This window comes from Mytilus trossulus, chromosome 1 (assembly GCF_036588685.1).
Source record: "Mytilus trossulus isolate FHL-02 chromosome 1, PNRI_Mtr1.1.1.hap1, whole genome shotgun sequence".
NCBI lineage: Eukaryota > Metazoa > Mollusca > Bivalvia > Mytilida > Mytilidae > Mytilus > Mytilus trossulus.
The window spans coordinates 10,322,137-10,346,423 of record NC_086373.1 but is presented as its reverse complement, the minus strand read 5'-3'; the positions used below and the strand labels follow the sequence as shown (position 1 = coordinate 10,346,423).

At 40.3% G+C, this 24,287-nt stretch overlaps 52 non-coding genes across 52 annotated transcripts; all 52 read left to right on the top strand.

Annotated features, from left to right (window-relative positions):
* Positions 1–49: 49 nt before the first annotated feature.
* Positions 50–122, top strand: Trnav-cac (transfer RNA valine (anticodon CAC)). The gene has a single exon. It is a non-coding gene; the product is annotated as a tRNA-Val (tRNA).
* A 332-nt stretch (positions 123–454) lies between these two features.
* On the top strand, positions 455–525 carry Trnap-agg (transfer RNA proline (anticodon AGG)). The gene has a single exon. It is a non-coding gene; the product is annotated as a tRNA-Pro (tRNA).
* A 331-nt stretch (positions 526–856) lies between these two features.
* Trnap-ugg (transfer RNA proline (anticodon UGG)) lies at positions 857–928 on the top strand. The gene has a single exon. It is a non-coding gene; the product is annotated as a tRNA-Pro (tRNA).
* A 535-nt stretch (positions 929–1,463) lies between these two features.
* Trnav-cac (transfer RNA valine (anticodon CAC)) lies at positions 1,464–1,536 on the top strand. Its single transcript has one exon. It is a non-coding gene; the product is annotated as a tRNA-Val (tRNA).
* Positions 1,537–1,866: 330 nt separating this feature from the next.
* Trnap-agg (transfer RNA proline (anticodon AGG)) lies at positions 1,867–1,938 on the top strand. The gene has a single exon. It is a non-coding gene; the product is annotated as a tRNA-Pro (tRNA).
* Positions 1,939–2,270: 332 nt separating this feature from the next.
* Positions 2,271–2,342, top strand: Trnap-ugg (transfer RNA proline (anticodon UGG)). The gene has a single exon. It is a non-coding gene; the product is annotated as a tRNA-Pro (tRNA).
* A 535-nt stretch (positions 2,343–2,877) lies between these two features.
* Trnav-cac (transfer RNA valine (anticodon CAC)) lies at positions 2,878–2,950 on the top strand. Its single transcript has one exon. It is a non-coding gene; the product is annotated as a tRNA-Val (tRNA).
* A 331-nt stretch (positions 2,951–3,281) lies between these two features.
* Positions 3,282–3,353, top strand: Trnap-agg (transfer RNA proline (anticodon AGG)). Its single transcript has one exon. It is a non-coding gene; the product is annotated as a tRNA-Pro (tRNA).
* A 333-nt stretch (positions 3,354–3,686) lies between these two features.
* On the top strand, positions 3,687–3,758 carry Trnap-ugg (transfer RNA proline (anticodon UGG)). Its single transcript has one exon. It is a non-coding gene; the product is annotated as a tRNA-Pro (tRNA).
* A 535-nt stretch (positions 3,759–4,293) lies between these two features.
* On the top strand, positions 4,294–4,366 carry Trnav-cac (transfer RNA valine (anticodon CAC)). The gene has a single exon. It is a non-coding gene; the product is annotated as a tRNA-Val (tRNA).
* Positions 4,367–4,697: 331 nt separating this feature from the next.
* On the top strand, positions 4,698–4,769 carry Trnap-agg (transfer RNA proline (anticodon AGG)). Its single transcript has one exon. It is a non-coding gene; the product is annotated as a tRNA-Pro (tRNA).
* A 333-nt stretch (positions 4,770–5,102) lies between these two features.
* Positions 5,103–5,174, top strand: Trnap-ugg (transfer RNA proline (anticodon UGG)). The gene has a single exon. It is a non-coding gene; the product is annotated as a tRNA-Pro (tRNA).
* A 535-nt stretch (positions 5,175–5,709) lies between these two features.
* On the top strand, positions 5,710–5,782 carry Trnav-cac (transfer RNA valine (anticodon CAC)). Its single transcript has one exon. It is a non-coding gene; the product is annotated as a tRNA-Val (tRNA).
* A 331-nt stretch (positions 5,783–6,113) lies between these two features.
* On the top strand, positions 6,114–6,185 carry Trnap-agg (transfer RNA proline (anticodon AGG)). Its single transcript has one exon. It is a non-coding gene; the product is annotated as a tRNA-Pro (tRNA).
* A 333-nt stretch (positions 6,186–6,518) lies between these two features.
* Trnap-ugg (transfer RNA proline (anticodon UGG)) lies at positions 6,519–6,590 on the top strand. The gene has a single exon. It is a non-coding gene; the product is annotated as a tRNA-Pro (tRNA).
* Positions 6,591–7,125: 535 nt separating this feature from the next.
* On the top strand, positions 7,126–7,198 carry Trnav-cac (transfer RNA valine (anticodon CAC)). The gene has a single exon. It is a non-coding gene; the product is annotated as a tRNA-Val (tRNA).
* Positions 7,199–7,529: 331 nt separating this feature from the next.
* On the top strand, positions 7,530–7,601 carry Trnap-agg (transfer RNA proline (anticodon AGG)). Its single transcript has one exon. It is a non-coding gene; the product is annotated as a tRNA-Pro (tRNA).
* Positions 7,602–7,934: 333 nt separating this feature from the next.
* Positions 7,935–8,006, top strand: Trnap-ugg (transfer RNA proline (anticodon UGG)). Its single transcript has one exon. It is a non-coding gene; the product is annotated as a tRNA-Pro (tRNA).
* Positions 8,007–8,541: 535 nt separating this feature from the next.
* Trnav-cac (transfer RNA valine (anticodon CAC)) lies at positions 8,542–8,614 on the top strand. Its single transcript has one exon. It is a non-coding gene; the product is annotated as a tRNA-Val (tRNA).
* Positions 8,615–8,945: 331 nt separating this feature from the next.
* On the top strand, positions 8,946–9,017 carry Trnap-agg (transfer RNA proline (anticodon AGG)). The gene has a single exon. It is a non-coding gene; the product is annotated as a tRNA-Pro (tRNA).
* Positions 9,018–9,350: 333 nt separating this feature from the next.
* Trnap-ugg (transfer RNA proline (anticodon UGG)) lies at positions 9,351–9,422 on the top strand. Its single transcript has one exon. It is a non-coding gene; the product is annotated as a tRNA-Pro (tRNA).
* Positions 9,423–9,957: 535 nt separating this feature from the next.
* On the top strand, positions 9,958–10,030 carry Trnav-cac (transfer RNA valine (anticodon CAC)). The gene has a single exon. It is a non-coding gene; the product is annotated as a tRNA-Val (tRNA).
* Positions 10,031–10,361: 331 nt separating this feature from the next.
* Trnap-agg (transfer RNA proline (anticodon AGG)) lies at positions 10,362–10,433 on the top strand. The gene has a single exon. It is a non-coding gene; the product is annotated as a tRNA-Pro (tRNA).
* A 333-nt stretch (positions 10,434–10,766) lies between these two features.
* Positions 10,767–10,838, top strand: Trnap-ugg (transfer RNA proline (anticodon UGG)). Its single transcript has one exon. It is a non-coding gene; the product is annotated as a tRNA-Pro (tRNA).
* Positions 10,839–11,373: 535 nt separating this feature from the next.
* On the top strand, positions 11,374–11,446 carry Trnav-cac (transfer RNA valine (anticodon CAC)). Its single transcript has one exon. It is a non-coding gene; the product is annotated as a tRNA-Val (tRNA).
* A 331-nt stretch (positions 11,447–11,777) lies between these two features.
* On the top strand, positions 11,778–11,849 carry Trnap-agg (transfer RNA proline (anticodon AGG)). The gene has a single exon. It is a non-coding gene; the product is annotated as a tRNA-Pro (tRNA).
* A 333-nt stretch (positions 11,850–12,182) lies between these two features.
* On the top strand, positions 12,183–12,254 carry Trnap-ugg (transfer RNA proline (anticodon UGG)). The gene has a single exon. It is a non-coding gene; the product is annotated as a tRNA-Pro (tRNA).
* Positions 12,255–12,789: 535 nt separating this feature from the next.
* Trnav-cac (transfer RNA valine (anticodon CAC)) lies at positions 12,790–12,862 on the top strand. Its single transcript has one exon. It is a non-coding gene; the product is annotated as a tRNA-Val (tRNA).
* A 331-nt stretch (positions 12,863–13,193) lies between these two features.
* Trnap-agg (transfer RNA proline (anticodon AGG)) lies at positions 13,194–13,265 on the top strand. Its single transcript has one exon. It is a non-coding gene; the product is annotated as a tRNA-Pro (tRNA).
* A 333-nt stretch (positions 13,266–13,598) lies between these two features.
* On the top strand, positions 13,599–13,670 carry Trnap-ugg (transfer RNA proline (anticodon UGG)). Its single transcript has one exon. It is a non-coding gene; the product is annotated as a tRNA-Pro (tRNA).
* A 535-nt stretch (positions 13,671–14,205) lies between these two features.
* Trnav-cac (transfer RNA valine (anticodon CAC)) lies at positions 14,206–14,278 on the top strand. The gene has a single exon. It is a non-coding gene; the product is annotated as a tRNA-Val (tRNA).
* A 331-nt stretch (positions 14,279–14,609) lies between these two features.
* Trnap-agg (transfer RNA proline (anticodon AGG)) lies at positions 14,610–14,681 on the top strand. Its single transcript has one exon. It is a non-coding gene; the product is annotated as a tRNA-Pro (tRNA).
* A 333-nt stretch (positions 14,682–15,014) lies between these two features.
* Trnap-ugg (transfer RNA proline (anticodon UGG)) lies at positions 15,015–15,086 on the top strand. Its single transcript has one exon. It is a non-coding gene; the product is annotated as a tRNA-Pro (tRNA).
* Positions 15,087–15,621: 535 nt separating this feature from the next.
* Positions 15,622–15,694, top strand: Trnav-cac (transfer RNA valine (anticodon CAC)). The gene has a single exon. It is a non-coding gene; the product is annotated as a tRNA-Val (tRNA).
* A 331-nt stretch (positions 15,695–16,025) lies between these two features.
* On the top strand, positions 16,026–16,097 carry Trnap-agg (transfer RNA proline (anticodon AGG)). The gene has a single exon. It is a non-coding gene; the product is annotated as a tRNA-Pro (tRNA).
* A 333-nt stretch (positions 16,098–16,430) lies between these two features.
* Trnap-ugg (transfer RNA proline (anticodon UGG)) lies at positions 16,431–16,502 on the top strand. The gene has a single exon. It is a non-coding gene; the product is annotated as a tRNA-Pro (tRNA).
* Positions 16,503–17,037: 535 nt separating this feature from the next.
* Trnav-cac (transfer RNA valine (anticodon CAC)) lies at positions 17,038–17,110 on the top strand. The gene has a single exon. It is a non-coding gene; the product is annotated as a tRNA-Val (tRNA).
* A 331-nt stretch (positions 17,111–17,441) lies between these two features.
* Trnap-agg (transfer RNA proline (anticodon AGG)) lies at positions 17,442–17,513 on the top strand. The gene has a single exon. It is a non-coding gene; the product is annotated as a tRNA-Pro (tRNA).
* A 333-nt stretch (positions 17,514–17,846) lies between these two features.
* Positions 17,847–17,918, top strand: Trnap-ugg (transfer RNA proline (anticodon UGG)). The gene has a single exon. It is a non-coding gene; the product is annotated as a tRNA-Pro (tRNA).
* A 535-nt stretch (positions 17,919–18,453) lies between these two features.
* On the top strand, positions 18,454–18,526 carry Trnav-cac (transfer RNA valine (anticodon CAC)). Its single transcript has one exon. It is a non-coding gene; the product is annotated as a tRNA-Val (tRNA).
* A 331-nt stretch (positions 18,527–18,857) lies between these two features.
* Positions 18,858–18,929, top strand: Trnap-agg (transfer RNA proline (anticodon AGG)). Its single transcript has one exon. It is a non-coding gene; the product is annotated as a tRNA-Pro (tRNA).
* Positions 18,930–19,262: 333 nt separating this feature from the next.
* Trnap-ugg (transfer RNA proline (anticodon UGG)) lies at positions 19,263–19,334 on the top strand. Its single transcript has one exon. It is a non-coding gene; the product is annotated as a tRNA-Pro (tRNA).
* Positions 19,335–19,869: 535 nt separating this feature from the next.
* On the top strand, positions 19,870–19,942 carry Trnav-cac (transfer RNA valine (anticodon CAC)). Its single transcript has one exon. It is a non-coding gene; the product is annotated as a tRNA-Val (tRNA).
* Positions 19,943–20,273: 331 nt separating this feature from the next.
* On the top strand, positions 20,274–20,345 carry Trnap-agg (transfer RNA proline (anticodon AGG)). The gene has a single exon. It is a non-coding gene; the product is annotated as a tRNA-Pro (tRNA).
* A 333-nt stretch (positions 20,346–20,678) lies between these two features.
* Positions 20,679–20,750, top strand: Trnap-ugg (transfer RNA proline (anticodon UGG)). The gene has a single exon. It is a non-coding gene; the product is annotated as a tRNA-Pro (tRNA).
* A 535-nt stretch (positions 20,751–21,285) lies between these two features.
* Trnav-cac (transfer RNA valine (anticodon CAC)) lies at positions 21,286–21,358 on the top strand. The gene has a single exon. It is a non-coding gene; the product is annotated as a tRNA-Val (tRNA).
* A 331-nt stretch (positions 21,359–21,689) lies between these two features.
* Trnap-agg (transfer RNA proline (anticodon AGG)) lies at positions 21,690–21,761 on the top strand. Its single transcript has one exon. It is a non-coding gene; the product is annotated as a tRNA-Pro (tRNA).
* Positions 21,762–22,094: 333 nt separating this feature from the next.
* On the top strand, positions 22,095–22,166 carry Trnap-ugg (transfer RNA proline (anticodon UGG)). The gene has a single exon. It is a non-coding gene; the product is annotated as a tRNA-Pro (tRNA).
* Positions 22,167–22,701: 535 nt separating this feature from the next.
* Positions 22,702–22,774, top strand: Trnav-cac (transfer RNA valine (anticodon CAC)). Its single transcript has one exon. It is a non-coding gene; the product is annotated as a tRNA-Val (tRNA).
* Positions 22,775–23,105: 331 nt separating this feature from the next.
* On the top strand, positions 23,106–23,177 carry Trnap-agg (transfer RNA proline (anticodon AGG)). The gene has a single exon. It is a non-coding gene; the product is annotated as a tRNA-Pro (tRNA).
* A 333-nt stretch (positions 23,178–23,510) lies between these two features.
* On the top strand, positions 23,511–23,582 carry Trnap-ugg (transfer RNA proline (anticodon UGG)). The gene has a single exon. It is a non-coding gene; the product is annotated as a tRNA-Pro (tRNA).
* Positions 23,583–24,117: 535 nt separating this feature from the next.
* Positions 24,118–24,190, top strand: Trnav-cac (transfer RNA valine (anticodon CAC)). The gene has a single exon. It is a non-coding gene; the product is annotated as a tRNA-Val (tRNA).
* Positions 24,191–24,287: the final 97 nt, after the last annotated feature.

Here is a 24,287-nt window from a genome sequence, read left to right as displayed (position 1 = left end):
AATCGGACCTTTGCTTGAAATATGGAAAAACTTCGCTCTTACTTCAACTGTTTCCGTAGTGTAGTGGTAATCACGTCCGCTTCACACGCGGAAGGTCCTGGGTTCGAGCCCCAGCGGAAACATATTAATTTTTGGGTAATTCGGATCATCGTGAAGTGTGCTTATTATAGTGCCTTGAGATATATCTCCTTCGGTGTTCCTTTTGCAGCCGACGCATGTCGTTCATGTTAAATTGAACATATCACCTCTAATAAAATCTTTGAAATCGTCTACACTAAGAACCTTAGACAAAGTTCTTTAAAGCAGGGGACTTTTAATAATTTTGCCCATCCTGATTTCAAAGGTAACAAAGCAAGAGAGGCCAAACGTATAACCCAAGGCAACACGAAAATAGCAACAAGCAGTGTCATTTCTGAATTTTATAACTATTATTTAAACATAAGTCAGCTATACAGGCTCGTTGGTCTAGGGGTATGATTCTCGCTTAGGGTGCGAGAGGTCCCGGGTTCGAATCCGGACGAGCCCAATTTTGCCTCATATTGTCAATGCGTGGCGAATCTCAAAACTGTTTTCAATACCAGTCGATGGGATATTCAAAGGAAATACACCGCTATCGAACGTCAATTAGAATGCATTTAACAGTATTCAGTAGGAGAAAAATACATGCAGCAATACAACAGTTATCGTTTGAATTTTTGTTGGTTTTTTATTGTTTGATCTCGAGCAATGTAAGGTGAATTTCTAGTCAACTTAGAATTTATAATATGTATCTTGGCTGGTAAACTCCTTTGCCACGTATGGAGAATAACTTTATTCTATAGTTAAATACGGAAAAATGTAACTCTAACTATCAAGCGGCTCGTTGGTCTAGGGGTATGATTCTCGCTTTGGGTGCGAGAGGTCCCGGGTTCGAATCCCGGACGAGCCCGTTAATTTTTGGAACGGTTTATAGGCGTTTGGATTCAATGAAATTGTACTTTTGTATCTGCCATTGACATTCAAAGCAGTCTGGCTCAGAAATTGCTCAGCATGTTGTCCCATCACTGATGAGGAAAAGCGGTCAAATGGAGATAGAGGAGTTGACATTCTGGTACATGCATTTATATTCCGATGATTTTGACCTTTTTTTCGAAGAATGCTTTATTTTCGTTTGTTCAGGCTGTAAAACAACTTACCTTGATTATCACCATCAACTTGTGCAATGAAGGAAATGTCGATATCGGATTTAGCTAGCGTATAAGTAGGATACACATATAGACGACAGAGCTAGGAGTGTCTGCTTTTCAATTGATTGTGCAGAAGAAAGGCAAACCCCATCCCATGCCAAGAGAATTTCCGTGACGGCGAAAATTAACACGAACACGCACCTGTTGCATGCGGAAACGGGTGTTATTCATCTTGATTGCACCATTTTTTAATCGGACCTTGCTTGAAATATGGAAAACTTCGCTCTTACTTCAACTGTTTCCGTAGTGTAGTGGTAATCACGTCCGCTTCACACGCGGAAGGTCCTGGGTTCGAGCCCCAGCGGAAACATATTAATTTTTGGGTAATTCGGATCATCGTGAAGTGTGCTTATTATAGTGCCTGAGATATATCTCCTTCGGTGTTCTTTTGCAGCCGACGCATGTCGTTCATGTTAAATTGAACATATCACCTCTAATTAAAATCTTTGAAATCGTCTACACTAAGAACCTTAGACAAAGTTCTTTAAGCAGGGGACTTTTAATAATTTTGCCCATCCTGATTTCAAAGGTAACAAAGCAAGAGAGGCCAAACGTATAACCCAAGGCAACACGAAAATAGCAACAAGCAGTGTCATTTCTGAATTTTATAACTATTATTTAAACATAAGTCAGCTATACAGGCTCGTTGGTCTAGGGGTATGATTCTCGCTTAGGGTGCGAGAGGTCCCGGGTTCGAATCCCGGACGAGCCCAATTTTTGCCTCATATTGTCAATGCGTGGCGAATCTCAAACTGTTTTCAATACCAGTCGATGGGATATTCAAAGGAAATACACCGCTAATTCGAACGTCAATTAGAATGCATTTAACAGTATTCAGTAGGAGAAAAATACATGCAGCAATACAACAGTTATCGTTTGAATTTTTGTTGGTTTTTTATTGTTTGATCTCGAGCAATGTAAGGTGAATTTCTAGTCAACTTAGAATTTATAATATGTATCTTGGCTGGTAAACTCCTTTGCCACGTATGGAGAATAACTTTATTCTATAGTTAAATACGGAAAATGTAACTCTAACTATCAAGCGGCTCGTTGGTCTAGGGGTATGATTCTCGCTTTGGGTGCGAGAGGTCCCGGGTTCGAATCCCGGACGAGCCCGTTAATTTTTGGAACGGTTTATAGGCGTTTGGATTCAATGAAATTGTACTTTTGTATCTGCCATTGACATTCAAAGCAGTCTGGCTCAGAAATTGCTCAGCATGTTGTCCCATCACTGATGAGGAAAAGCGGTCAAATGGAGATAGAGGAGTTGACATTCTGGTACATGCATTTATATTCCGATGATTTTGACCTTTTTTTCGAAGAATGCTTTATTTTCGTTTGTTCAGGCTGTAAAACAACTTACCTTGATTATCACCATCAACTTGTGCAATGAAGGAAATGTCGATATCGGATTTAGCTAGCGTATAAGTAGGATACACATATAGACGACAGAGCTAGGAGTGTCTGCTTTTCAATTGATTGTGCAGAAGAAAGGCAAACCCCATCCCATGCCAAGAGAATTTCCGTGACGGCGAAAATTAACACGAACACGCACCTGTTGCATGCGGAAACGGGTGTTATTCATCTTGATTGCACCATTTTTTAATCGGACCTTGCTTGAAATATGGAAAACTTCGCTCTTACTTCAACTGTTTCCGTAGTGTAGTGGTAATCACGTCCGCTTCACACGCGGAAGGTCCTGGGTTCGAGCCCCAGCGGAAACATATTAATTTTTGGGTAATTCGGATCATCGTGAAGTGTGCTTATTATAGTGCCTTGAGATATATCTCCTTCGGTGTTCTTTTGCAGCCGACGCATGTCGTTCATGTTAAATTGAACATATCACCTCTAATTAAAATCTTTGAAATCGTCTACACTAAGAACCTTAGACAAAGTTCTTTAAAGCAGGGGACTTTTAATAATTTGCCCATCCTGATTTCAAAGGTAACAAAGCAAGAGAGGCCAAACGTATAACCCAAGGCAACACGAAAATAGCAACAAGCAGTGTCATTTCTGAATTTTATAACTATTATTTAAACATAAGTCAGCTATACAGGCTCGTTGGTCTAGGGGTATGATTCTCGCTTAGGGTGCGAGAGGTCCCGGGTTCGAATCCCGGACGAGCCCAATTTTTGCCTCATATTGTCAATGCGTGGCGAATCTCAAAACTGTTTTCAATACCAGTCGATGGGATATTCAAAGGAAATACACCGCTAATTCGAACGTCAATTAGAATGCATTTAACAGTATTCAGTAGGAGAAAAATACATGCAGCAATACAACAGTTATCGTTTGAATTTTTGTTGGTTTTTTATTGTTTGATCTCGAGCAATGTAAGGTGAATTTCTAGTCAACTTAGAATTTATAATATGTATCTTGGCTGGTAAACTCCTTTGCCACGTATGGAGAATAACTTTATTCTATAGTTAAATACGGAAAATGTAACTCTAACTATCAAGCGGCTCGTTGGTCTAGGGGTATGATTCTCGCTTTGGGTGCGAGAGGTCCCGGGTTCGAATCCCGGACGAGCCCGTTAATTTTTGGAACGGTTTATAGGCGTTTGGATTCAATGAAATTGTACTTTTGTATCTGCCATTGACATTCAAAGCAGTCTGGCTCAGAAATTGCTCAGCATGTTGTCCCATCACTGATGAGGAAAAGCGGTCAAATGGAGATAGAGGAGTTGACATTCTGGTACATGCATTTATATTCCGATGATTTTGACCTTTTTTTCGAAGAATGCTTTATTTTCGTTTGTTCAGGCTGTAAAACAACTTACCTTGATTATCACCATCAACTTGTGCAATGAAGGAAATGTCGATATCGGATTTAGCTAGCGTATAAGTAGGATACACATATAGACGACAGAGCTAGGAGTGTCTGCTTTTCAATTGATTGTGCAGAAGAAAGGCAAACCCCATCCCATGCCAAGAGAATTTCCGTGACGGCGAAAATTAACACGAACACGCACCTGTTGCATGCGGAAACGGGTGTTATTCATCTTGATTGCACCATTTTTTAATCGGACCTTGCTTGAAATATGGAAAACTTCGCTCTTACTTCAACTGTTTCCGTAGTGTAGTGGTAATCACGTCCGCTTCACACGCGGAAGGTCCTGGGTTCGAGCCCCAGCGGAAACATATTAATTTTTGGGTAATTCGGATCATCGTGAAGTGTGCTTATTATAGTGCCTTGAGATATATCTCCTTCGGTGTTCTTTTGCAGCCGACGCATGTCGTTCATGTTAAATTGAACATATCACCTCTAATTAAAATCTTTGAAATCGTCTACACTAAGAACCTTAGACAAAGTTCTTTAAAGCAGGGGACTTTTAATAATTTGCCCATCCTGATTTCAAAGGTAACAAAGCAAGAGAGGCCAAACGTATAACCCAAGGCAACACGAAAATAGCAACAAGCAGTGTCATTTCTGAATTTTATAACTATTATTTAAACATAAGTCAGCTATACAGGCTCGTTGGTCTAGGGGTATGATTCTCGCTTAGGGTGCGAGAGGTCCCGGGTTCGAATCCCGGACGAGCCCAATTTTTGCCTCATATTGTCAATGCGTGGCGAATCTCAAAACTGTTTTCAATACCAGTCGATGGGATATTCAAAGGAAATACACCGCTAATTCGAACGTCAATTAGAATGCATTTAACAGTATTCAGTAGGAGAAAAATACATGCAGCAATACAACAGTTATCGTTTGAATTTTTGTTGGTTTTTTATTGTTTGATCTCGAGCAATGTAAGGTGAATTTCTAGTCAACTTAGAATTTATAATATGTATCTTGGCTGGTAAACTCCTTTGCCACGTATGGAGAATAACTTTATTCTATAGTTAAATACGGAAAATGTAACTCTAACTATCAAGCGGCTCGTTGGTCTAGGGGTATGATTCTCGCTTTGGGTGCGAGAGGTCCCGGGTTCGAATCCCGGACGAGCCCGTTAATTTTTGGAACGGTTTATAGGCGTTTGGATTCAATGAAATTGTACTTTTGTATCTGCCATTGACATTCAAAGCAGTCTGGCTCAGAAATTGCTCAGCATGTTGTCCCATCACTGATGAGGAAAAGCGGTCAAATGGAGATAGAGGAGTTGACATTCTGGTACATGCATTTATATTCCGATGATTTTGACCTTTTTTTCGAAGAATGCTTTATTTTCGTTTGTTCAGGCTGTAAAACAACTTACCTTGATTATCACCATCAACTTGTGCAATGAAGGAAATGTCGATATCGGATTTAGCTAGCGTATAAGTAGGATACACATATAGACGACAGAGCTAGGAGTGTCTGCTTTTCAATTGATTGTGCAGAAGAAAGGCAAACCCCATCCCATGCCAAGAGAATTTCCGTGACGGCGAAAATTAACACGAACACGCACCTGTTGCATGCGGAAACGGGTGTTATTCATCTTGATTGCACCATTTTTTAATCGGACCTTGCTTGAAATATGGAAAACTTCGCTCTTACTTCAACTGTTTCCGTAGTGTAGTGGTAATCACGTCCGCTTCACACGCGGAAGGTCCTGGGTTCGAGCCCCAGCGGAAACATATTAATTTTTGGGTAATTCGGATCATCGTGAAGTGTGCTTATTATAGTGCCTTGAGATATATCTCCTTCGGTGTTCTTTTGCAGCCGACGCATGTCGTTCATGTTAAATTGAACATATCACCTCTAATTAAAATCTTTGAAATCGTCTACACTAAGAACCTTAGACAAAGTTCTTTAAAGCAGGGGACTTTTAATAATTTGCCCATCCTGATTTCAAAGGTAACAAAGCAAGAGAGGCCAAACGTATAACCCAAGGCAACACGAAAATAGCAACAAGCAGTGTCATTTCTGAATTTTATAACTATTATTTAAACATAAGTCAGCTATACAGGCTCGTTGGTCTAGGGGTATGATTCTCGCTTAGGGTGCGAGAGGTCCCGGGTTCGAATCCCGGACGAGCCCAATTTTTGCCTCATATTGTCAATGCGTGGCGAATCTCAAAACTGTTTTCAATACCAGTCGATGGGATATTCAAAGGAAATACACCGCTAATTCGAACGTCAATTAGAATGCATTTAACAGTATTCAGTAGGAGAAAAATACATGCAGCAATACAACAGTTATCGTTTGAATTTTTGTTGGTTTTTTATTGTTTGATCTCGAGCAATGTAAGGTGAATTTCTAGTCAACTTAGAATTTATAATATGTATCTTGGCTGGTAAACTCCTTTGCCACGTATGGAGAATAACTTTATTCTATAGTTAAATACGGAAAATGTAACTCTAACTATCAAGCGGCTCGTTGGTCTAGGGGTATGATTCTCGCTTTGGGTGCGAGAGGTCCCGGGTTCGAATCCCGGACGAGCCCGTTAATTTTTGGAACGGTTTATAGGCGTTTGGATTCAATGAAATTGTACTTTTGTATCTGCCATTGACATTCAAAGCAGTCTGGCTCAGAAATTGCTCAGCATGTTGTCCCATCACTGATGAGGAAAAGCGGTCAAATGGAGATAGAGGAGTTGACATTCTGGTACATGCATTTATATTCCGATGATTTTGACCTTTTTTTCGAAGAATGCTTTATTTTCGTTTGTTCAGGCTGTAAAACAACTTACCTTGATTATCACCATCAACTTGTGCAATGAAGGAAATGTCGATATCGGATTTAGCTAGCGTATAAGTAGGATACACATATAGACGACAGAGCTAGGAGTGTCTGCTTTTCAATTGATTGTGCAGAAGAAAGGCAAACCCCATCCCATGCCAAGAGAATTTCCGTGACGGCGAAAATTAACACGAACACGCACCTGTTGCATGCGGAAACGGGTGTTATTCATCTTGATTGCACCATTTTTTAATCGGACCTTGCTTGAAATATGGAAAACTTCGCTCTTACTTCAACTGTTTCCGTAGTGTAGTGGTAATCACGTCCGCTTCACACGCGGAAGGTCCTGGGTTCGAGCCCCAGCGGAAACATATTAATTTTTGGGTAATTCGGATCATCGTGAAGTGTGCTTATTATAGTGCCTTGAGATATATCTCCTTCGGTGTTCTTTTGCAGCCGACGCATGTCGTTCATGTTAAATTGAACATATCACCTCTAATTAAAATCTTTGAAATCGTCTACACTAAGAACCTTAGACAAAGTTCTTTAAAGCAGGGGACTTTTAATAATTTGCCCATCCTGATTTCAAAGGTAACAAAGCAAGAGAGGCCAAACGTATAACCCAAGGCAACACGAAAATAGCAACAAGCAGTGTCATTTCTGAATTTTATAACTATTATTTAAACATAAGTCAGCTATACAGGCTCGTTGGTCTAGGGGTATGATTCTCGCTTAGGGTGCGAGAGGTCCCGGGTTCGAATCCCGGACGAGCCCAATTTTTGCCTCATATTGTCAATGCGTGGCGAATCTCAAAACTGTTTTCAATACCAGTCGATGGGATATTCAAAGGAAATACACCGCTAATTCGAACGTCAATTAGAATGCATTTAACAGTATTCAGTAGGAGAAAAATACATGCAGCAATACAACAGTTATCGTTTGAATTTTTGTTGGTTTTTTATTGTTTGATCTCGAGCAATGTAAGGTGAATTTCTAGTCAACTTAGAATTTATAATATGTATCTTGGCTGGTAAACTCCTTTGCCACGTATGGAGAATAACTTTATTCTATAGTTAAATACGGAAAATGTAACTCTAACTATCAAGCGGCTCGTTGGTCTAGGGGTATGATTCTCGCTTTGGGTGCGAGAGGTCCCGGGTTCGAATCCCGGACGAGCCCGTTAATTTTTGGAACGGTTTATAGGCGTTTGGATTCAATGAAATTGTACTTTTGTATCTGCCATTGACATTCAAAGCAGTCTGGCTCAGAAATTGCTCAGCATGTTGTCCCATCACTGATGAGGAAAAGCGGTCAAATGGAGATAGAGGAGTTGACATTCTGGTACATGCATTTATATTCCGATGATTTTGACCTTTTTTTCGAAGAATGCTTTATTTTCGTTTGTTCAGGCTGTAAAACAACTTACCTTGATTATCACCATCAACTTGTGCAATGAAGGAAATGTCGATATCGGATTTAGCTAGCGTATAAGTAGGATACACATATAGACGACAGAGCTAGGAGTGTCTGCTTTTCAATTGATTGTGCAGAAGAAAGGCAAACCCCATCCCATGCCAAGAGAATTTCCGTGACGGCGAAAATTAACACGAACACGCACCTGTTGCATGCGGAAACGGGTGTTATTCATCTTGATTGCACCATTTTTTAATCGGACCTTGCTTGAAATATGGAAAACTTCGCTCTTACTTCAACTGTTTCCGTAGTGTAGTGGTAATCACGTCCGCTTCACACGCGGAAGGTCCTGGGTTCGAGCCCCAGCGGAAACATATTAATTTTTGGGTAATTCGGATCATCGTGAAGTGTGCTTATTATAGTGCCTTGAGATATATCTCCTTCGGTGTTCTTTTGCAGCCGACGCATGTCGTTCATGTTAAATTGAACATATCACCTCTAATTAAAATCTTTGAAATCGTCTACACTAAGAACCTTAGACAAAGTTCTTTAAAGCAGGGGACTTTTAATAATTTGCCCATCCTGATTTCAAAGGTAACAAAGCAAGAGAGGCCAAACGTATAACCCAAGGCAACACGAAAATAGCAACAAGCAGTGTCATTTCTGAATTTTATAACTATTATTTAAACATAAGTCAGCTATACAGGCTCGTTGGTCTAGGGGTATGATTCTCGCTTAGGGTGCGAGAGGTCCCGGGTTCGAATCCCGGACGAGCCCAATTTTTGCCTCATATTGTCAATGCGTGGCGAATCTCAAAACTGTTTTCAATACCAGTCGATGGGATATTCAAAGGAAATACACCGCTAATTCGAACGTCAATTAGAATGCATTTAACAGTATTCAGTAGGAGAAAAATACATGCAGCAATACAACAGTTATCGTTTGAATTTTTGTTGGTTTTTTATTGTTTGATCTCGAGCAATGTAAGGTGAATTTCTAGTCAACTTAGAATTTATAATATGTATCTTGGCTGGTAAACTCCTTTGCCACGTATGGAGAATAACTTTATTCTATAGTTAAATACGGAAAATGTAACTCTAACTATCAAGCGGCTCGTTGGTCTAGGGGTATGATTCTCGCTTTGGGTGCGAGAGGTCCCGGGTTCGAATCCCGGACGAGCCCGTTAATTTTTGGAACGGTTTATAGGCGTTTGGATTCAATGAAATTGTACTTTTGTATCTGCCATTGACATTCAAAGCAGTCTGGCTCAGAAATTGCTCAGCATGTTGTCCCATCACTGATGAGGAAAAGCGGTCAAATGGAGATAGAGGAGTTGACATTCTGGTACATGCATTTATATTCCGATGATTTTGACCTTTTTTTCGAAGAATGCTTTATTTTCGTTTGTTCAGGCTGTAAAACAACTTACCTTGATTATCACCATCAACTTGTGCAATGAAGGAAATGTCGATATCGGATTTAGCTAGCGTATAAGTAGGATACACATATAGACGACAGAGCTAGGAGTGTCTGCTTTTCAATTGATTGTGCAGAAGAAAGGCAAACCCCATCCCATGCCAAGAGAATTTCCGTGACGGCGAAAATTAACACGAACACGCACCTGTTGCATGCGGAAACGGGTGTTATTCATCTTGATTGCACCATTTTTTAATCGGACCTTGCTTGAAATATGGAAAACTTCGCTCTTACTTCAACTGTTTCCGTAGTGTAGTGGTAATCACGTCCGCTTCACACGCGGAAGGTCCTGGGTTCGAGCCCCAGCGGAAACATATTAATTTTTGGGTAATTCGGATCATCGTGAAGTGTGCTTATTATAGTGCCTTGAGATATATCTCCTTCGGTGTTCTTTTGCAGCCGACGCATGTCGTTCATGTTAAATTGAACATATCACCTCTAATTAAAATCTTTGAAATCGTCTACACTAAGAACCTTAGACAAAGTTCTTTAAAGCAGGGGACTTTTAATAATTTGCCCATCCTGATTTCAAAGGTAACAAAGCAAGAGAGGCCAAACGTATAACCCAAGGCAACACGAAAATAGCAACAAGCAGTGTCATTTCTGAATTTTATAACTATTATTTAAACATAAGTCAGCTATACAGGCTCGTTGGTCTAGGGGTATGATTCTCGCTTAGGGTGCGAGAGGTCCCGGGTTCGAATCCCGGACGAGCCCAATTTTTGCCTCATATTGTCAATGCGTGGCGAATCTCAAAACTGTTTTCAATACCAGTCGATGGGATATTCAAAGGAAATACACCGCTAATTCGAACGTCAATTAGAATGCATTTAACAGTATTCAGTAGGAGAAAAATACATGCAGCAATACAACAGTTATCGTTTGAATTTTTGTTGGTTTTTTATTGTTTGATCTCGAGCAATGTAAGGTGAATTTCTAGTCAACTTAGAATTTATAATATGTATCTTGGCTGGTAAACTCCTTTGCCACGTATGGAGAATAACTTTATTCTATAGTTAAATACGGAAAATGTAACTCTAACTATCAAGCGGCTCGTTGGTCTAGGGGTATGATTCTCGCTTTGGGTGCGAGAGGTCCCGGGTTCGAATCCCGGACGAGCCCGTTAATTTTTGGAACGGTTTATAGGCGTTTGGATTCAATGAAATTGTACTTTTGTATCTGCCATTGACATTCAAAGCAGTCTGGCTCAGAAATTGCTCAGCATGTTGTCCCATCACTGATGAGGAAAAGCGGTCAAATGGAGATAGAGGAGTTGACATTCTGGTACATGCATTTATATTCCGATGATTTTGACCTTTTTTTCGAAGAATGCTTTATTTTCGTTTGTTCAGGCTGTAAAACAACTTACCTTGATTATCACCATCAACTTGTGCAATGAAGGAAATGTCGATATCGGATTTAGCTAGCGTATAAGTAGGATACACATATAGACGACAGAGCTAGGAGTGTCTGCTTTTCAATTGATTGTGCAGAAGAAAGGCAAACCCCATCCCATGCCAAGAGAATTTCCGTGACGGCGAAAATTAACACGAACACGCACCTGTTGCATGCGGAAACGGGTGTTATTCATCTTGATTGCACCATTTTTTAATCGGACCTTGCTTGAAATATGGAAAACTTCGCTCTTACTTCAACTGTTTCCGTAGTGTAGTGGTAATCACGTCCGCTTCACACGCGGAAGGTCCTGGGTTCGAGCCCCAGCGGAAACATATTAATTTTTGGGTAATTCGGATCATCGTGAAGTGTGCTTATTATAGTGCCTTGAGATATATCTCCTTCGGTGTTCTTTTGCAGCCGACGCATGTCGTTCATGTTAAATTGAACATATCACCTCTAATTAAAATCTTTGAAATCGTCTACACTAAGAACCTTAGACAAAGTTCTTTAAAGCAGGGGACTTTTAATAATTTGCCCATCCTGATTTCAAAGGTAACAAAGCAAGAGAGGCCAAACGTATAACCCAAGGCAACACGAAAATAGCAACAAGCAGTGTCATTTCTGAATTTTATAACTATTATTTAAACATAAGTCAGCTATACAGGCTCGTTGGTCTAGGGGTATGATTCTCGCTTAGGGTGCGAGAGGTCCCGGGTTCGAATCCCGGACGAGCCCAATTTTTGCCTCATATTGTCAATGCGTGGCGAATCTCAAAACTGTTTTCAATACCAGTCGATGGGATATTCAAAGGAAATACACCGCTAATTCGAACGTCAATTAGAATGCATTTAACAGTATTCAGTAGGAGAAAAATACATGCAGCAATACAACAGTTATCGTTTGAATTTTTGTTGGTTTTTTATTGTTTGATCTCGAGCAATGTAAGGTGAATTTCTAGTCAACTTAGAATTTATAATATGTATCTTGGCTGGTAAACTCCTTTGCCACGTATGGAGAATAACTTTATTCTATAGTTAAATACGGAAAATGTAACTCTAACTATCAAGCGGCTCGTTGGTCTAGGGGTATGATTCTCGCTTTGGGTGCGAGAGGTCCCGGGTTCGAATCCCGGACGAGCCCGTTAATTTTTGGAACGGTTTATAGGCGTTTGGATTCAATGAAATTGTACTTTTGTATCTGCCATTGACATTCAAAGCAGTCTGGCTCAGAAATTGCTCAGCATGTTGTCCCATCACTGATGAGGAAAAGCGGTCAAATGGAGATAGAGGAGTTGACATTCTGGTACATGCATTTATATTCCGATGATTTTGACCTTTTTTTCGAAGAATGCTTTATTTTCGTTTGTTCAGGCTGTAAAACAACTTACCTTGATTATCACCATCAACTTGGGCAATGAAGGAAATGTCGATATCGGATTTAGCTAGCGTATAAGTAGGATACACATATAGACGACAGAGCTAGGAGTGTCTGCTTTTCAATTGATTGTGCAGAAGAAAGGCAAACCCCATCCCATGCCAAGAGAATTTCCGTGACGGCGAAAATTAACACGAACACGCACCTGTTGCATGCGGAAACGGGTGTTATTCATCTTGATTGCACCATTTTTTAATCGGACCTTGCTTGAAATATGGAAAACTTCGCTCTTACTTCAACTGTTTCCGTAGTGTAGTGGTAATCACGTCCGCTTCACACGCGGAAGGTCCTGGGTTCGAGCCCCAGCGGAAACATATTAATTTTTGGGTAATTCGGATCATCGTGAAGTGTGCTTATTATAGTGCCTTGAGATATATCTCCTTCGGTGTTCTTTTGCAGCCGACGCATGTCGTTCATGTTAAATTGAACATATCACCTCTAATTAAAATCTTTGAAATCGTCTACACTAAGAACCTTAGACAAAGTTCTTTAAAGCAGGGGACTTTTAATAATTTGCCCATCCTGATTTCAAAGGTAACAAAGCAAGAGAGGCCAAACGTATAACCCAAGGCAACACGAAAATAGCAACAAGCAGTGTCATTTCTGAATTTTATAACTATTATTTAAACATAAGTCAGCTATACAGGCTCGTTGGTCTAGGGGTATGATTCTCGCTTAGGGTGCGAGAGGTCCCGGGTTCGAATCCCGGACGAGCCCAATTTTTGCCTCATATTGTCAATGCGTGGCGAATCTCAAAACTGTTTTCAATACCAGTCGATGGGATATTCAAAGGAAATACACCGCTAATTCGAACGTCAATTAGAATGCATTTAACAGTATTCAGTAGGAGAAAAATACATGCAGCAATACAACAGTTATCGTTTGAATTTTTGTTGGTTTTTTATTGTTTGATCTCGAGCAATGTAAGGTGAATTTCTAGTCAACTTAGAATTTATAATATGTATCTTGGCTGGTAAACTCCTTTGCCACGTATGGAGAATAACTTTATTCTATAGTTAAATACGGAAAATGTAACTCTAACTATCAAGCGGCTCGTTGGTCTAGGGGTATGATTCTCGCTTTGGGTGCGAGAGGTCCCGGGTTCGAATCCCGGACGAGCCCGTTAATTTTTGGAACGGTTTATAGGCGTTTGGATTCAATGAAATTGTACTTTTGTATCTGCCATTGACATTCAAAGCAGTCTGGCTCAGAAATTGCTCAGCATGTTGTCCCATCACTGATGAGGAAAAGCGGTCAAATGGAGATAGAGGAGTTGACATTCTGGTACATGCATTTATATTCCGATGATTTTGACCTTTTTTTCGAAGAATGCTTTATTTTCGTTTGTTCAGGCTGTAAAACAACTTACCTTGATTATCACCATCAACTTGTGCAATGAAGGAAATGTCGATATCGGATTTAGCTAGCGTATAAGTAGGATACACATATAGACGACAGAGCTAGGAGTGTCTGCTTTTCAATTGATTGTGCAGAAGAAAGGCAAACCCCATCCCATGCCAAGAGAATTTCCGTGACGGCGAAAATTAACACGAACACGCACCTGTTGCATGCGGAAACGGGTGTTATTCATCTTGATTGCACCATTTTTTAATCGGACCTTGCTTGAAATATGGAAAACTTCGCTCTTACTTCAACTGTTTCCGTAGTGTAGTGGTAATCACGTCCGCTTCACACGCGGAAGGTCCTGGGTTCGAGCCCCAGCGGAAACATATTAATTTTTGGGTAATTCGGATCATCGTGAAGTGTGCTTATTATAGTGCCTTGAGATATATCTCCTTCGGTGTTCTTTTGCAGCCGACGCATGTCGTTCATGTTAAATTGAACATATCACCTCTAATTAAAATCTTTGAAATCGTCTACACTAAGAACCTTAGACAAAGTTCTTTAAAGCAGGGGACTTTTAATAATTTGCCCATCCTGATTTCAAAGGTAACAAAGCAAGAGAGGCCAAACGTATAACCCAAGGCAACACGAAAATAGCAACAAGCAGTGTCATTTCTGAATTTTATAACTATTATTTAAACATAAGTCAGCTATACAGGCTCGTTGGTCTAGGGGTATGATTCTCGCTTAGGGTGCGAGAGGTCCCGGGTTCGAATCCCGGACGAGCCCAATTTTTGCCTCATATTGTCAATGCGTGGCGAATCTCAAAACTGTTTTCAATACCAGTCGATGGGATATTCAAAGGAAATACACCGCTAATTCGAACGTCAATTAGAATGCATTTAACAGTATTCAGTAGGAGAAAAATACATGCAGCAATACAACAGTTATCGTTTGAATTTTTGTTGGTTTTTTATTGTTTGATCTCGAGCAATGTAAGGTGAATTTCTAGTCAACTTAGAATTTATAATATGTATCTTGGCTGGTAAACTCCTTTGCCACGTATGGAGAATAACTTTATTCTATAGTTAAATACGGAAAATGTAACTCTAACTATCAAGCGGCTCGTTGGTCTAGGGGTATGATTCTCGCTTTGGGTGCGAGAGGTCCCGGGTTCGAATCCCGGACGAGCCCGTTAATTTTTGGAACGGTTTATAGGCGTTTGGATTCAATGAAATTGTACTTTTGTATCTGCCATTGACATTCAAAGCAGTCTGGCTCAGAAATTGCTCAGCATGTTGTCCCATCACTGATGAGGAAAAGCGGTCAAATGGAGATAGAGGAGTTGACATTCTGGTACATGCATTTATATTCCGATGATTTTGACCTTTTTTTCGAAGAATGCTTTATTTTCGTTTGTTCAGGCTGTAAAACAACTTACCTTGATTATCACCATCAACTTGTGCAATGAAGGAAATGTCGATATCGGATTTAGCTAGCGTATAAGTAGGATACACATATAGACGACAGAGCTAGGAGTGTCTGCTTTTCAATTGATTGTGCAGAAGAAAGGCAAACCCCATCCCATGCCAAGAGAATTTCCGTGACGGCGAAAATTAACACGAACACGCACCTGTTGCATGCGGAAACGGGTGTTATTCATCTTGATTGCACCATTTTTTAATCGGACCTTGCTTGAAATATGGAAAACTTCGCTCTTACTTCAACTGTTTCCGTAGTGTAGTGGTAATCACGTCCGCTTCACACGCGGAAGGTCCTGGGTTCGAGCCCCAGCGGAAACATATTAATTTTTGGGTAATTCGGATCATCGTGAAGTGTGCTTATTATAGTGCCTTGAGATATATCTCCTTCGGTGTTCTTTTGCAGCCGACGCATGTCGTTCATGTTAAATTGAACATATCACCTCTAATTAAAATCTTTGAAATCGTCTACACTAAGAACCTTAGACAAAGTTCTTTAAAGCAGGGGACTTTTAATAATTTGCCCATCCTGATTTCAAAGGTAACAAAGCAAGAGAGGCCAAACGTATAACCCAAGGCAACACGAAAATAGCAACAAGCAGTGTCATTTCTGAATTTTATAACTATTATTTAAACATAAGTCAGCTATACAGGCTCGTTGGTCTAGGGGTATGATTCTCGCTTAGGGTGCGAGAGGTCCCGGGTTCGAATCCCGGACGAGCCCAATTTTTGCCTCATATTGTCAATGCGTGGCGAATCTCAAAACTGTTTTCAATACCAGTCGATGGGATATTCAAAGGAAATACACCGCTAATTCGAACGTCAATTAGAATGCATTTAACAGTATTCAGTAGGAGAAAAATACATGCAGCAATACAACAGTTATCGTTTGAATTTTTGTTGGTTTTTTATTGTTTGATCTCGAGCAATGTAAGGTGAATTTCTAGTCAACTTAGAATTTATAATATGTATCTTGGCTGGTAAACTCCTTTGCCACGTATGGAGAATAACTTTATTCTATAGTTAAATACGGAAAATGTAACTCTAACTATCAAGCGGCTCGTTGGTCTAGGGGTATGATTCTCGCTTTGGGTGCGAGAGGTCCCGGGTTCGAATCCCGGACGAGCCCGTTAATTTTTGGAACGGTTTATAGGCGTTTGGATTCAATGAAATTGTACTTTTGTATCTGCCATTGACATTCAAAGCAGTCTGGCTCAGAAATTGCTCAGCATGTTGTCCCATCACTGATGAGGAAAAGCGGTCAAATGGAGATAGAGGAGTTGACATTCTGGTACATGCATTTATATTCCGATGATTTTGACCTTTTTTTCGAAGAATGCTTTATTTTCGTTTGTTCAGGCTGTAAAACAACTTACCTTGATTATCACCATCAACTTGTGCAATGAAGGAAATGTCGATATCGGATTTAGCTAGCGTATAAGTAGGATACACATATAGACGACAGAGCTAGGAGTGTCTGCTTTTCAATTGATTGTGCAGAAGAAAGGCAAACCCCATCCCATGCCAAGAGAATTTCCGTGACGGCGAAAATTAACACGAACACGCACCTGTTGCATGCGGAAACGGGTGTTATTCATCTTGATTGCACCATTTTTTAATCGGACCTTGCTTGAAATATGGAAAACTTCGCTCTTACTTCAACTGTTTCCGTAGTGTAGTGGTAATCACGTCCGCTTCACACGCGGAAGGTCCTGGGTTCGAGCCCCAGCGGAAACATATTAATTTTTGGGTAATTCGGATCATCGTGAAGTGTGCTTATTATAGTGCCTTGAGATATATCTCCTTCGGTGTTCTTTTGCAGCCGACGCATGTCGTTCATGTTAAATTGAACATATCACCTCTAATTAAAATCTTTGAAATCGTCTACACTAAGAACCTTAGACAAAGTTCTTTAAAGCAGGGGACTTTTAATAATTTGCCCATCCTGATTTCAAAGGTAACAAAGCAAGAGAGGCCAAACGTATAACCCAAGGCAACACGAAAATAGCAACAAGCAGTGTCATTTCTGAATTTTATAACTATTATTTAAACATAAGTCAGCTATACAGGCTCGTTGGTCTAGGGGTATGATTCTCGCTTAGGGTGCGAGAGGTCCCGGGTTCGAATCCCGGACGAGCCCAATTTTTGCCTCATATTGTCAATGCGTGGCGAATCTCAAAACTGTTTTCAATACCAGTCGATGGGATATTCAAAGGAAATACACCGCTAATTCGAACGTCAATTAGAATGCATTTAACAGTATTCAGTAGGAGAAAAATACATGCAGCAATACAACAGTTATCGTTTGAATTTTTGTTGGTTTTTTATTGTTTGATCTCGAGCAATGTAAGGTGAATTTCTAGTCAACTTAGAATTTATAATATGTATCTTGGCTGGTAAACTCCTTTGCCACGTATGGAGAATAACTTTATTCTATAGTTAAATACGGAAAATGTAACTCTAACTATCAAGCGGCTCGTTGGTCTAGGGGTATGATTCTCGCTTTGGGTGCGAGAGGTCCCGGGTTCGAATCCCGGACGAGCCCGTTAATTTTTGGAACGGTTTATAGGCGTTTGGATTCAATGAAATTGTACTTTTGTATCTGCCATTGACATTCAAAGCAGTCTGGCTCAGAAATTGCTCAGCATGTTGTCCCATCACTGATGAGGAAAAGCGGTCAAATGGAGATAGAGGAGTTGACATTCTGGTACATGCATTTATATTCCGATGATTTTGACCTTTTTTTCGAAGAATGCTTTATTTTCGTTTGTTCAGGCTGTAAAACAACTTACCTTGATTATCACCATCAACTTGTGCAATGAAGGAAATGTCGATATCGGATTTAGCTAGCGTATAAGTAGGATACACATATAGACGACAGAGCTAGGAGTGTCTGCTTTTCAATTGATTGTGCAGAAGAAAGGCAAACCCCATCCCATGCCAAGAGAATTTCCGTGACGGCGAAAATTAACACGAACACGCACCTGTTGCATGCGGAAACGGGTGTTATTCATCTTGATTGCACCATTTTTTAATCGGACCTTGCTTGAAATATGGAAAACTTCGCTCTTACTTCAACTGTTTCCGTAGTGTAGTGGTAATCACGTCCGCTTCACACGCGGAAGGTCCTGGGTTCGAGCCCCAGCGGAAACATATTAATTTTTGGGTAATTCGGATCATCGTGAAGTGTGCTTATTATAGTGCCTTGAGATATATCTCCTTCGGTGTTCTTTTGCAGCCGACGCATGTCGTTCATGTTAAATTGAACATATCACCTCTAATTAAAATCTTTGAAATCGTCTACACTAAGAACCTTAGACAAAGTTCTTTAAAGCAGGGGACTTTTAATAATTTGCCCATCCTGATTTCAAAGGTAACAAAGCAAGAGAGGCCAAACGTATAACCCAAGGCAACACGAAAATAGCAACAAGCAGTGTCATTTCTGAATTTTATAACTATTATTTAAACATAAGTCAGCTATACAGGCTCGTTGGTCTAGGGGTATGATTCTCGCTTAGGGTGCGAGAGGTCCCGGGTTCGAATCCCGGACGAGCCCAATTTTTGCCTCATATTGTCAATGCGTGGCGAATCTCAAAACTGTTTTCAATACCAGTCGATGGGATATTCAAAGGAAATACACCGCTAATTCGAACGTCAATTAGAATGCATTTAACAGTATTCAGTAGGAGAAAAATACATGCAGCAATACAACAGTTATCGTTTGAATTTTTGTTGGTTTTTTATTGTTTGATCTCGAGCAATGTAAGGTGAATTTCTAGTCAACTTAGAATTTATAATATGTATCTTGGCTGGTAAACTCCTTTGCCACGTATGGAGAATAACTTTATTCTATAGTTAAATACGGAAAATGTAACTCTAACTATCAAGCGGCTCGTTGGTCTAGGGGTATGATTCTCGCTTTGGGTGCGAGAGGTCCCGGGTTCGAATCCCGGACGAGCCCGTTAATTTTTGGAACGGTTTATAGGCGTTTGGATTCAATGAAATTGTACTTTTGTATCTGCCATTGACATTCAAAGCAGTCTGGCTCAGAAATTGCTCAGCATGTTGTCCCATCACTGATGAGGAAAAGCGGTCAAATGGAGATAGAGGAGTTGACATTCTGGTACATGCATTTATATTCCGATGATTTTGACCTTTTTTTCGAAGAATGCTTTATTTTCGTTTGTTCAGGCTGTAAAACAACTTACCTTGATTATCACCATCAACTTGTGCAATGAAGGAAATGTCGATATCGGATTTAGCTAGCGTATAAGTAGGATACACATATAGACGACAGAGCTAGGAGTGTCTGCTTTTCAATTGATTGTGCAGAAGAAAGGCAAACCCCATCCCATGCCAAGAGAATTTCCGTGACGGCGAAAATTAACACGAACACGCACCTGTTGCATGCGGAAACGGGTGTTATTCATCTTGATTGCACCATTTTTTAATCGGACCTTGCTTGAAATATGGAAAACTTCGCTCTTACTTCAACTGTTTCCGTAGTGTAGTGGTAATCACGTCCGCTTCACACGCGGAAGGTCCTGGGTTCGAGCCCCAGCGGAAACATATTAATTTTTGGGTAATTCGGATCATCGTGAAGTGTGCTTATTATAGTGCCTTGAGATATATCTCCTTCGGTGTTCTTTTGCAGCCGACGCATGTCGTTCATGTTAAATTGAACATATCACCTCTAATTAAAATCTTTGAAATCGTCTACACTAAGAACCTTAGACAAAGTTCTTTAAAGCAGGGGACTTTTAATAATTTGCCCATCCTGATTTCAAAGGTAACAAAGCAAGAGAGGCCAAACGTATAACCCAAGGCAACACGAAAATAGCAACAAGCAGTGTCATTTCTGAATTTTATAACTATTATTTAAACATAAGTCAGCTATACAGGCTCGTTGGTCTAGGGGTATGATTCTCGCTTAGGGTGCGAGAGGTCCCGGGTTCGAATCCCGGACGAGCCCAATTTTTGCCTCATATTGTCAATGCGTGGCGAATCTCAAAACTGTTTTCAATACCAGTCGATGGGATATTCAAAGGAAATACACCGCTAATTCGAACGTCAATTAGAATGCATTTAACAGTATTCAGTAGGAGAAAAATACATGCAGCAATACAACAGTTATCGTTTGAATTTTTGTTGGTTTTTTATTGTTTGATCTCGAGCAATGTAAGGTGAATTTCTAGTCAACTTAGAATTTATAATATGTATCTTGGCTGGTAAACTCCTTTGCCACGTATGGAGAATAACTTTATTCTATAGTTAAATACGGAAAATGTAACTCTAACTATCAAGCGGCTCGTTGGTCTAGGGGTATGATTCTCGCTTTGGGTGCGAGAGGTCCCGGGTTCGAATCCCGGACGAGCCCGTTAATTTTTGGAACGGTTTATAGGCGTTTGGATTCAATGAAATTGTACTTTTGTATCTGCCATTGACATTCAAAGCAGTCTGGCTCAGAAATTGCTCAGCATGTTGTCCCATCACTGATGAGGAAAAGCGGTCAAATGGAGATAGAGGAGTTGACATTCTGGTACATGCATTTATATTCCGATGATTTTGACCTTTTTTTCGAAGAATGCTTTATTTTCGTTTGTTCAGGCTGTAAAACAACTTACCTTGATTATCACCATCAACTTGTGCAATGAAGGAAATGTCGATATCGGATTTAGCTAGCGTATAAGTAGGATACACATATAGACGACAGAGCTAGGAGTGTCTGCTTTTCAATTGATTGTGCAGAAGAAAGGCAAACCCCATCCCATGCCAAGAGAATTTCCGTGACGGCGAAAATTAACACGAACACGCACCTGTTGCATGCGGAAACGGGTGTTATTCATCTTGATTGCACCATTTTTTAATCGGACCTTGCTTGAAATATGGAAAACTTCGCTCTTACTTCAACTGTTTCCGTAGTGTAGTGGTAATCACGTCCGCTTCACACGCGGAAGGTCCTGGGTTCGAGCCCCAGCGGAAACATATTAATTTTTGGGTAATTCGGATCATCGTGAAGTGTGCTTATTATAGTGCCTTGAGATATATCTCCTTCGGTGTTCTTTTGCAGCCGACGCATGTCGTTCATGTTAAATTGAACATATCACCTCTAATTAAAATCTTTGAAATCGTCTACACTAAGAACCTTAGACAAAGTTCTTTAAAGCAGGGGACTTTTAATAATTTGCCCATCCTGATTTCAAAGGTAACAAAGCAAGAGAGGCCAAACGTATAACCCAAGGCAACACGAAAATAGCAACAAGCAGTGTCATTTCTGAATTTTATAACTATTATTTAAACATAAGTCAGCTATACAGGCTCGTTGGTCTAGGGGTATGATTCTCGCTTAGGGTGCGAGAGGTCCCGGGTTCGAATCCCGGACGAGCCCAATTTTTGCCTCATATTGTCAATGCGTGGCGAATCTCAAAACTGTTTTCAATACCAGTCGATGGGATATTCAAAGGAAATACACCGCTAATTCGAACGTCAATTAGAATGCATTTAACAGTATTCAGTAGGAGAAAAATACATGCAGCAATACAACAGTTATCGTTTGAATTTTTGTTGGTTTTTTATTGTTTGATCTCGAGCAATGTAAGGTGAATTTCTAGTCAACTTAGAATTTATAATATGTATCTTGGCTGGTAAACTCCTTTGCCACGTATGGAGAATAACTTTATTCTATAGTTAAATACGGAAAATGTAACTCTAACTATCAAGCGGCTCGTTGGTCTAGGGGTATGATTCTCGCTTTGGGTGCGAGAGGTCCCGGGTTCGAATCCCGGACGAGCCCGTTAATTTTTGGAACGGTTTATAGGCGTTTGGATTCAATGAAATTGTACTTTTGTATCTGCCATTGACATTCAAAGCAGTCTGGCTCAGAAATTGCTCAGCATGTTGTCCCATCACTGATGAGGAAAAGCGGTCAAATGGAGATAGAGGAGTTGACATTCTGGTACATGCATTTATATTCCGATGATTTTGACCTTTTTTTCGAAGAATGCTTTATTTTCGTTTGTTCAGGCTGTAAAACAACTTACCTTGATTATCACCATCAACTTGTGCAATGAAGGAAATGTCGATATCGGATTTAGCTAGCGTATAAGTAGGATACACATATAGACGACAGAGCTAGGAGTGTCTGCTTTTCAATTGATTGTGCAGAAGAAAGGCAAACCCCATCCCATGCCAAGAGAATTTCCGTGACGGCGAAAATTAACACGAACACGCACCTGTTGCATGCGGAAACGGGTGTTATTCATCTTGATTGCACCATTTTTTAATCGGACCTTGCTTGAAATATGGAAAACTTCGCTCTTACTTCAACTGTTTCCGTAGTGTAGTGGTAATCACGTCCGCTTCACACGCGGAAGGTCCTGGGTTCGAGCCCCAGCGGAAACATATTAATTTTTGGGTAATTCGGATCATCGTGAAGTGTGCTTATTATAGTGCCTTGAGATATATCTCCTTCGGTGTTCTTTTGCAGCCGACGCATGTCGTTCATGTTAAATTGAACATATCACCTCTAATTAAAATCTTTGAAATCGTCTACACTAAGAACCTTAGACAAAGTTCTTTAAAGCAGGGGACTTTTAATAATTTGCCCATCCTGATTTCAAAGGTAACAAAGCAAGAGAGGCCAAACGTATAACCCAAGGCAACACGAAAATAGCAACAAGCAGTGTCATTTCTGAATTTTATAACTATTATTTAAACATAAGTCAGCTATACAGGCTCGTTGGTCTAGGGGTATGATTCTCGCTTAGGGTGCGAGAGGTCCCGGGTTCGAATCCCGGACGAGCCCAATTTTTGCCTCATATTGTCAATGCGTGGCGAATCTCAAAACTGTTTTCAATACCAGTCGATGGGATATTCAAAGGAAATACACCGCTAATTCGAACGTCAATTAGAATGCATTTAACAGTATTCAGTAGGAGAAAAATACATGCAGCAATACAACAGTTATCGTTTGAATTTTTGTTGGTTTTTTATTGTTTGATCTCGAGCAATGTAAGGTGAATTTCTAGTCAACTTAGAATTTATAATATGTATCTTGGCTGGTAAACTCCTTTGCCACGTATGGAGAATAACTTTATTCTATAGTTAAATACGGAAAATGTAACTCTAACTATCAAGCGGCTCGTTGGTCTAGGGGTATGATTCTCGCTTTGGGTGCGAGAGGTCCCGGGTTCGAATCCCGGACGAGCCCGTTAATTTTTGGAACGGTTTATAGGCGTTTGGATTCAATGAAATTGTACTTTTGTATCTGCCATTGACATTCAAAGCAGTCTGGCTCAGAAATTGCTCAGCATGTTGTCCCATCACTGATGAGGAAAAGCGGTCAAATGGAGATAGAGGAGTTGACATTCTGGTACATGCATTTATATTCCGATGATTTTGACCTTTTTTTCGAAGAATGCTTTATTTTCGTTTGTTCAGGCTGTAAAACAACTTACCTTGATTATCACCATCAACTTGTGCAATGAAGGAAATGTCGATATCGGATTTAGCTAGCGTATAAGTAGGATACACATATAGACGACAGAGCTAGGAGTGTCTGCTTTTCAATTGATTGTGCAGAAGAAAGGCAAACCCCATCCCATGCCAAGAGAATTTCCGTGACGGCGAAAATTAACACGAACACGCACCTGTTGCATGCGGAAACGGGTGTTATTCATCTTGATTGCACCATTTTTTAATCGGACCTTGCTTGAAATATGGAAAACTTCGCTCTTACTTCAACTGTTTCCGTAGTGTAGTGGTAATCACGTCCGCTTCACACGCGGAAGGTCCTGGGTTCGAGCCCCAGCGGAAACATATTAATTTTTGGGTAATTCGGATCATCGTGAAGTGTGCTTATTATAGTGCCTTGAGATATATCTCCTTCGGTGTTCTTTTGCAGCCGACGCATGTC